This window comes from Anser cygnoides, chromosome 8 (genome assembly GCF_040182565.1).
Source record: "Anser cygnoides isolate HZ-2024a breed goose chromosome 8, Taihu_goose_T2T_genome, whole genome shotgun sequence".
Taxonomy (NCBI): domain Eukaryota; kingdom Metazoa; phylum Chordata; class Aves; order Anseriformes; family Anatidae; genus Anser; species Anser cygnoides.
Window position 1 is genome coordinate 16,560,855 of NC_089880.1, and position 9,181 is coordinate 16,570,035.

The 9,181-nt window shown below is 39.4% G+C and overlaps 1 long non-coding RNA gene across 1 annotated transcript; it reads right to left on the reverse strand.

Moving 5' to 3' along the window:
* Positions 1 to 3,119: 3,119 nt before the first annotated feature.
* Positions 3,120 to 8,820, reverse strand: LOC125182236 (uncharacterized). Its single transcript, XR_010833198.1, has 4 exons — positions 5,940 to 8,820; positions 4,682 to 4,773; positions 3,663 to 4,206; positions 3,120 to 3,587 (listed from the first exon to the last, which is right to left on the reverse strand). It is a non-coding gene; the product is annotated as an uncharacterized lncRNA (long non-coding RNA).
* Between the last annotated feature and the right edge of the window lie 361 nt (positions 8,821 to 9,181).

A 9,181-nucleotide genomic window follows, 5' to 3' on the forward strand; every position in this document is an offset into this window, starting at 1 on the left:
TTATAAATGTGGCAGCATGTGTTATTACTGTGAAATAAGAACGACTCCTGAAAAACATAAAATTATCTAAATTATGAGAGAGGCTGTTGAACCCCACAGTGCTGACATTTAGAATGGTAAATATTGGAATGAAGCAAACAAGTGAATAATGTCTTTCCACAAAACACTGCACATAATAATCGACTTTTTCAGTCCCCACTTTATTGTTATGTTGTATGTTAAATACTTGCCAAATTAAAATGTAAATTTCGAATTTCAAATGTTACAGAAATAAGTCTCACTACCTTGAGGAATGATTTTAATGTCAAACACAATGAGCTCACCATTAAACAACAGCTTATCTTCTGTTATGGACATTCTGCAAAGACATGCAAAAACATTTCTACAGAGGTAAAGAGGTTTGTAGTGGGGGTTTATAGTACCCCTCTGGAGCATGTATTATACAAATACCAGTTTCTTCTTACCTGTAGCTATATTTACCCTAAAGTACTCCATGACTCATGTTCTAGGTATGATTGCTGATGGTATGGGGAAATGTATGGGGAAAGATGGTGGAAAAGAGGAGGGAGAAAGGTTGAGGAAGGCGACCCTCTTTCCCTCTGCTTACCCCACCATCCCTCCAATTCAATTCTCCTGCTTTCAGATACAGCAGTACACAGTAGGGGAGCGGTATGTGGGCGCAGAAGCTCTCCTGAGAGAATTCCTATAATTTTCAAGTTGTTTTTTTGTCTGCAAAGTGCGAATACTATGTTCTGTACCACAACACTCAAAGCAGAGAGGAAATGTAAAAACCATGAATCCTTAGACTGCTTTTCTAGGCCTCATGACGGCCTGTAGCTCCCTCACAAGGGGAGCGGAGGGGCAGGTGCTGAGCTCTGCTCTCTGGGGACAGCGACAGGACCCGAGGGAACGGCATGGGGCTGGGACAGGGGAGGGTCAGGCTGGGTGTTAGGGAAAGGTTCTGCACCCAGAGGTGGTCGGGCACTGGGACAGGCTGCCCAGGGCAGTGGTCACAGCCCCAATCCTGCCGGAGTTCAAGCGTTTGGACAATGCTCTCAGAAATGTGGCTTACTTTTTAGGTTGTCCTGTGTAGAGGCAGAAGTTGGATGCTGTGATCCTTGTGCATCCCTTCCAGCTGGAGATATTCGATGATTCTACATAGTTTAGATTACAAAGACAATGCTCCAGGTACAACAGTGTCAGTGTGATGTGTTGAGCCCATCAACAGCTGTGCATCCAGTTTTGGTCAGTGAATATCTGAGGTTTATTAATAAGAAGCACTTTTAATATTTACTAATGTATGTGCTATAACTAAAGCCATTTTTGCACTTCAAAGGAATTTGCACTGTATTTATTCCCTTTTAAGGAGCTTATTTTTCATCTGGAGACAGATTTCCTGTTTTGAAGCTTTAATATTTAAAACTAATATTATCTCATATTAAGGTTGTTACCTAATGATTAAGACAGGGATTCAGCTCAACTGGTCAAGTCATTTCATATCTCCCCAAGATGTCAGCTTTCATGAGATGAGATTGCTAACATCTGCCTCCTTCATGCAAAGATGGGACAAGGTTTATTAGCTTTTTGTAAAGTTTGTTGGGTGAAGGACATTGACTTTGTGAAGTGAGGGAGGTTTTGCTGCTTCTTGTAAATTATCCTCCTGCACCACTGACCAGCGTAAGACTCATGTTTTGCAGTCCAAAGGAGGGGTTGTTGGGCTTTAGTGACCCACTGATTCACTCAGACACAAAGGTACAATTAGTAGGATGTACCTGAGCATTCAAACTTCAAAACCTCTACTCCAAAGGAAAAATTGATGCCAAGTTAAGTAGCTCCCATGAATTTTAGCTTGTGCACTCCATAATGCACCACACACGAGGCAGCCCAGCTCTTTTCTGAGTTTTGCTGTTACAGATGACTTTTCTCACTCTGTCACAACTCTGAATGTGAAAGCCTTGCTAGTGTGATGTTTCTCAGGCTTTACAGATTTTTTTTTTAATATTAATTTTCAGGAAGTATTTGCACAAGACTTTACAAGCATGTTGCTTTCAGCGAAGGAGGTGTGTTTGTTTATTCTCAGATTGTTTTTGACTCATAGACCTTTCCCAGATTAACAATTATCTCCAAATTACACTCTTGGTTTCAAGCTTAAGGAGAACAAGCTAATTGCAAAGAGACCTTATGCACACAGAGCTATTAATTGCAGTTAGAGTATAATATACAGGAAGGTTGAGAGAGATAAAATTTTGTTATCTGGCTGCAATCAACTCACATGGACCAGGGTTGTAAACTTTATTTCCCATCATATGACTTCTCTCTCTATTCCATGGTAGGCAGCCCTGAAAGACACCATTGTAATTTACAAGTCCTATTAAATTTTCATAAATATTGAACTTTGGTGGTGATTTACTGAGTGTCCTGTACTTTACGTCCTCTTTCATCTTGGAGTGATTTCCCTTGATAAACATTCATGAAAATGCAAGCAAAGTTAATTGACACAATTTCCCATTTTTATTCTGAGTGCAGTTGCTCTCAGTTCTACCCTGTTTGCACATGTCAAGGATCAGTTGTCTCAGAGATGGACTTACTCTGCCTGAGAGAGAAAGCTCCCTGTTAATCATAACATTTTTCCACAGGCATGTCCATAAGTCTTTTGCCAGTCATTTTCATACCCAAAGATAGCATTAATCTTGTGGAAAATCCTTATAAAACTGAAAACTGTTGTCACTGTTAGAAATCAAGAAGCACTCCTTCCCTTCCACACAGCCCCATAACTTCTCCCTGAAAAGATACATCCCAGGAAATAGATTTTCTAGCTCTGTTTTAACCAGAAAGTAGTTAAGAGTTTGCTTTTCTTTAGAGATTTACTTCTTCTCTGAGAGCCATGATATCAAAAACATTGTTTGGCAGTGTTTCCTAAACAGTATTCATAGCACTCATTTGTCTCTAACCAAAGTCCACCAAATATTTAGTGACAATACCAACTACTCTTTCTTAAAAATAACTGCACCAGTTGCTGCATTCCTGAAGATTTTTATACCATTTCATATTAAGGTTTCAAAATAGGAAGATAACCAGAGAAAATAAATGTATTTTTGTAACATTTAATTTTGTTTATGATGTCATTATGTACACAGAATGCTTTCTTCAGACATGCCTCCAGCTTATGTATTATTTCCTTGCTCAAAGCCCTCCAAATATTAGTGAATATGTCAACATCAGTTAGTACAAAAGCAGCCTCCAGCACCAAAATGTGATGCTAGTAAGGTTTGGAATTCTGTGCTAAAAGGTCTTACAGTTATGAGTGTGTCACTTTGTTCTTACTATAAGCTATAAAATATCATTATATTAAGAATTTGCAAATATTTTTGGTTCCCTTCTTTTTTAGGGGAATGTTGTTACCATGTTCCTAAAGATTCCTGAGTTTTAGCAATTTTCTAAAGCTTCTCCACAACAAATTCTGACTTCCCTTCCACTTGCCGGGCAGTTCTCCCGTCTTCCTTTTCGCTGTAGTTGCAGGAGCCAACCTGCTTGCCTTTGGGTTCCAAGAACAAGACCATGCAGAGTTAATCAGACAAGAGATTTCTCTGCCAAGGAATGGACAGAGTCAAAGAATGTCAAGAAAATTTGCACATTCAATCCCATCTGATCTCAGCTCTCACCTCTCTAATCCCTGCTGAGATCCTCCTGCTATGGGAACTAAGGTATCTGGACACCTTGGAAAGCTGGGCTCATTGCTTGAAGGTAACCCGTGACCAAACGATAAAAAAATCAGCACTGAGGCATTCTGTGGCATTCTAAAATGATTTTATTTTTATATTTTTATTTTTATTTTTTTATTTGTTACTGGAATGGTATAGCAAAATAATCCACTCCCTGCTGATTGGATTTTCAAAGTAAGGCCACAGTTTTAGCATTCAAATTTGGTTTTCTTTAAAATTAAATCCCCAATACTAGTTTTTTGGCAGTACCTAAGTGCTGAAGAAAATGAAAAGCTTCAGGTGCTTTTGAAAATATCATCAGGCCTCTGTATTTTTCACATGCTTAAGCAGCAGCCTTTTCTATTGGAAGAGACACAGGGGTTAGTCTCTTCACCTCAGCATCTCTCGATGAAGAGATGTAGAAAACAGTGGGGCTTTTCTGTCTCATTCATCATCTGGACAGAAATTCTGCTTCTTTAGACAGGTATTGGGCCATGATTGTGTGCTGCAGTTAGAGAAATAGAGAGAGATGAATACAGAGACACATACAGATCTACTCTACAGCCTGATCGGGAAACAGGATGTGAAGGGGGAGCATTTGTACGATGAAACTTTTTTTTCTGCAGGCTTTAAACTTCCACATTACAAAACAGACACTGAAAATGATATATAAGTATGGGTAGTACACATTCATAGGTGATCAGTTCAGAACTAGGGATTTTCTCCATACAGGGGATGACACGTAAGTGGGGTGGTGAATGAAAGTGGTGAAACAGCTGCGTGTGTAACGGGAGTCAGCCTGTGCCAGGCTGGGGTGCTCAGGCATCACTTTGAGAAAAGGTGGCTGAGACCTCTTCCCTGCAAGCTCTCCATCCCACAGATCACAAACCAAGAGGCTCATCCACTCTTCTGTAGCCACTTATGTTCAAGGACTCACGTTATTTCTATATCATATAAACTAACGTAGAGTAAGAAATTACCTGGTTACGTATCTCGCTGTTCTCTCTGGTTTGAGCTGATAATCAAGGGTAGGCACACCACTTCCGTGCAGCAGCTGTAGGATTAGTATTTGCTGTTGAGAGATACAAAACTGGTAAAATACAACAGCCTAATGCAAAACCTTCTTTTTTGCTTGTGGAGTAACACCCAAAGATTTCAAGCGGATTTTGCTCAACCTCAGAGCACCAGATTTTCCAAAGATATTTAGACGTCTAATGGGATTTTCAAAAGTACCTTAATAGATTAGGCATCTAGTTGCCCTGAGATTTATGCACCTCATTTTTTTTCATCAGATCTTCATTTGAAAATGTGATGTCTGGGTGCCAGCTGCATTTCTGGAAATCCAACAATCTTTGCAAATTTGACTGCTAGCAGTTTGCCAGTGAGCACCTAGTATGTCAGTGAGCAAACTGAAGAGCACTAGCTCTGCAGCCTAGTGATTGTGGCTCTCTTTTTGAAGCCTTAAGCATTAATGAAATTTCAGTGCATGAGTATGTCTGACTGACATGGATAAAAATAACTGTAAAGACATCAAAAGTAATTCCATGTCCTGTCCATTCCACATTAAGTTTTATGGGAAAAAGAACAGATATTTGTACTCTAAAGAGAAAGAAAAAATCCACTTTAGTTTTTGGCTTTAAAAGTGCAAATTAATTTATTTTTACCTCATCTGGATATCTGCTTTTATTTTCCATAGTGGCTGAAAACTCTCCATGCATCATTTTTTTTTTTTTTTTTTTTTTTAAATTTAAATCCCTCCTTTAAAGTTCTGTGCCCTATACTGCCTCTTCTTCTTCCTGGAAATTTTTACCATGACAAAAGAGGAGCAGGCTGAGTTAGGGTAAGGGATACCGCTTTATTTCACTTGGCCTTTGCGTGGACCTACGTACTTGCTTCTGATTTGCAAGGTTGCTGCTTTCATCTGGGCAGAAAGTGGTTGCTAAGCAGCAGCATTGCTTTTGAAAAGGCAGACCCAGGGCCTGATCCTGCACCAACTCGTACATGTGCTTATTCACAGGCTTGTGCCCAAGGAATGGGAAAAAAGTAGCTTATGCATACTTCCCGCCTACACACTAATGTATGTCTCTGTACAACTGACACGGGTGTGTACATGCGTGTATATATATGTACCCAGACAGAGAAAAAGAAACGGTGTTTGTGTGATATGCATTTCTGGGTGCATTGGTACAATTTGACTTAAAACCTAGTAGCTGTGCTATTAAATGAATAACTAATTGCCTGTAATTGTGGTGATGGTATGCAGCAGATCCACTGACTTGTGCCTTCAAACGATCCATCACAATAGCCTTGCATCAGCTTTTTCTTGTGAGCTTCTTGCCAGACTTCAAACACAGAACTGAAAACCTTTGAAGCAAACAAACGAGGTTCATAACATATACGAGAACTATCGAGTAATATCTCAGCCATTAGTGCATGGTCGTGTCTCTGACATTATTTTTACTAAAAATCACTCATCTGTTGAAATTTATGCAAGTGTGCAAGATGCACAAGTGTAATATCGTTTGGAAATTTCTCTAATTTCCTGAAATTTATGCAAGTGTGCAAGATGCATGACTCAGTAATAGCATTTGGAGATTTCACTCATTAATTCTTCACTGAGTTTTTACATTTGGTCTTGAACACAGCAGTCAGGAAAATCCATGCTGTTATTTTCATCTCATAAAACAGACCAAAAGCCTTAGAGAGATGAGCGCAAATACATGAATTAATTTTAGATGTGCAGGTGAAGTAACTTTACCAAATGTAACCTAAAACACTGGAAAGCCACCATTCCATATAGTACTGAGAACTGGTGTGTTTTTAATCTTCAGGCCGGTTTGTATGCTTTACCTAATTCTCAGTAGTGCCCTTGAGAGGTGAGTCAGGTATCTGGGTGCTTGTGCAGAACTAGGGGAGCCAAAGCATTGCAGTGACTGTGTTAAACAGTGGGTTGGATTGAGCAGAGGTGTCATAAATTCCTTGCTTCGTGAGCCTTGTGGTAAATAGGCTGGACTGCAATCCATAAAACTAACTCATAAAATCCCCAGATCTGGCACAGGCTGCCAGGTGACTTGGGGCAAACCACGTAGTTTATCCACATGTTGTTTTCTTTGTGTGTATAATGCACTGCTCTGGCTCAGCGTTGTGGCACAGGGGAGATAGTGTTGTAGCCAACCAGGCGACATACATGTGCCGGACAGCTCTGGATCATTACGGGGCTACACACATGCACATGTGTTTAGATAGCTGTATGCAGATCACCGTGTTCTCTCTTTCCTCCACCAGCATCTGCATTTTTGTGGCAAATCATGCAGTCATGAGTATTAAATGACATGGATGTGAACATTTTAAAGTGTAGTCACGTCTGACAAGGAACAAGGTTGTTTTTCTTTTTTTTTTTTTTTTTTAAACAGGCTTCTGCCTTGCTCTTTCCCTGTTACTTTTATAAGAAACAGGAGACTGTAGAAGACCACAGAATCTCAGAATCACAGAATCATCTAGGTTGGAAGAGACCTCCAAGATCACCTAGTCCAACCTCTGACCTAACACTAACAAGGACTAGATGAACTTAGAGGTCTTTTCCAACCTTAATGATTCTATGATTCTATTCTATGACTGCAGCTTCTTTGTACTACTGAAGAATCTTTCGGCATCAAACAAAGGCTGGGGCCACAGTTTTGTTGAAATGAGCCCCTGTATGCAATCCCATGGACACAGAAGAATGGGATGATATTACTTCAGAAGAGCATGATTAATTTGGAGGTACATGCCAGTAGCACTTAGCTCAGGTTAGATCCCTGGTACAAAAGTTGGAGCAAAATGAAACAAGCTTCAGAAGCAAACACTCTCACATTGTTGTGGTACTAAGGCCAGGTTGTTAAAACTCTGTTTGAAGTACCATAGAAAGAGGACAAGGAAAAGCTAGGGTAAATCATCAGGGGTTGTCTCATTAATCCAGACAGGATTATACAATATACTTCAGTGAGCATTGCAGTATTCTCCTTTATCTGTGTTTATTATTTTTTCAGACTACCCACCTTACTAAGCTTTAATAGTTAATTAACGATATATGAATACATTGCCACTAGAGTGGGACTGTAGCCTAAACTTCTCATATTTTTTCCACTGCTGCTAACATTAATTCACTTTTACAAGGTATTCCAGCAACCAACATTTTAACCAGTCTGATGCTATCTTGGTCCGACATGGTCTAGACTGCTTGCTTATCTAAAATAACTTCAGCAGCGACTCAGTAGCTGTGTTCCACCATTGATTAAATAAGATACCCCTAGTACCTCCAATCTGAATTTTAGATATATGCAATCATATATACTTCTCTCATATTCTATAGCATTGTGTAAATGTCAGGGTTTAAAACGACTTTGCGTTCTTAGCACATGAAAACTTAATGCTTTGGCCAAATCTCCAGTTCTTGAAAGAATTTATTGCTGTTTCTCTTCAGTGTCGAAAAGCAAAACTGATTTAAAGTATATTTTTAAAAAGCCAGTGGGAAGTTAAAAAGAGAAGTCATACACATGACTCATGGTCCTGGAAACAGCTGTACTGCTTTTGGTAACAAAGGGCTGTTTTTATGCCTTATGTAACTTCGGCAAAATCAATATGCTGCAAACGTACTGAGCCAGAAAGGAATTTGACCCCAAATTTTAAAAATAATACAAGCTGTCCAATCTTATATCTTTAAAAGAGGGCTCTTGTCTCTCCAAATATCTTACTGTCGTTTCCAGGGAAAAGAATGAGTGACGTGTTTGTGGTAGATTGGGTCACCGGGGAACACCACAGATGAGGATGGGTTCAGGGTTAATCACTGCTACATCAGGATTGTTTAAGAACATAAGGCTTGTTGATCAATAAAAAAAAATGACAAAACACCAAGTTGTACCTAGTCTAACTGCAGACATCTTCATAGAGATAAAAAGGGTTATATGGAACCACCAGGCAAATGCATCTGTACAGCACCTACCTTTCTCTGGACTTCAATCTCCAGAGATCTCTGTACAGGGTTCTCAAAACCGCTCATTTCCACACTTCCCAAGTACTCTGAAAATCAGAGCAGGAATGCTGCTTGACTCTCTTAGGCACAGATTCTATCTGATACCAAAAGTGCTGGGTCGTGAACGAGTAACTTTTTCTTCAGTATGTATTTCAAATGGTTATCTTTGTACCTGGCTGTATTTTGTTGCCCAGTACCCCTAACAATTTTTAATCTTGTTTTTATTGCTATGGTATTCTGATCAGATTCTATTGAGCACTGTACTAAAAACTAAAGCAAATCCATGTATCTGAGATATATATTTAGCTACCCCAGGCCTACTTATATAAGTGGTATAAGGAATTTCCTTAGACCAGGTTTCTACCTCCAACAGTGACAACAGGAAATGCAAATTCATCCATCAATTTGTCTAATTCCATTTGAGATTTGCACTTACTATTTACCTTCATCACCTCCTGTGGATACCAAT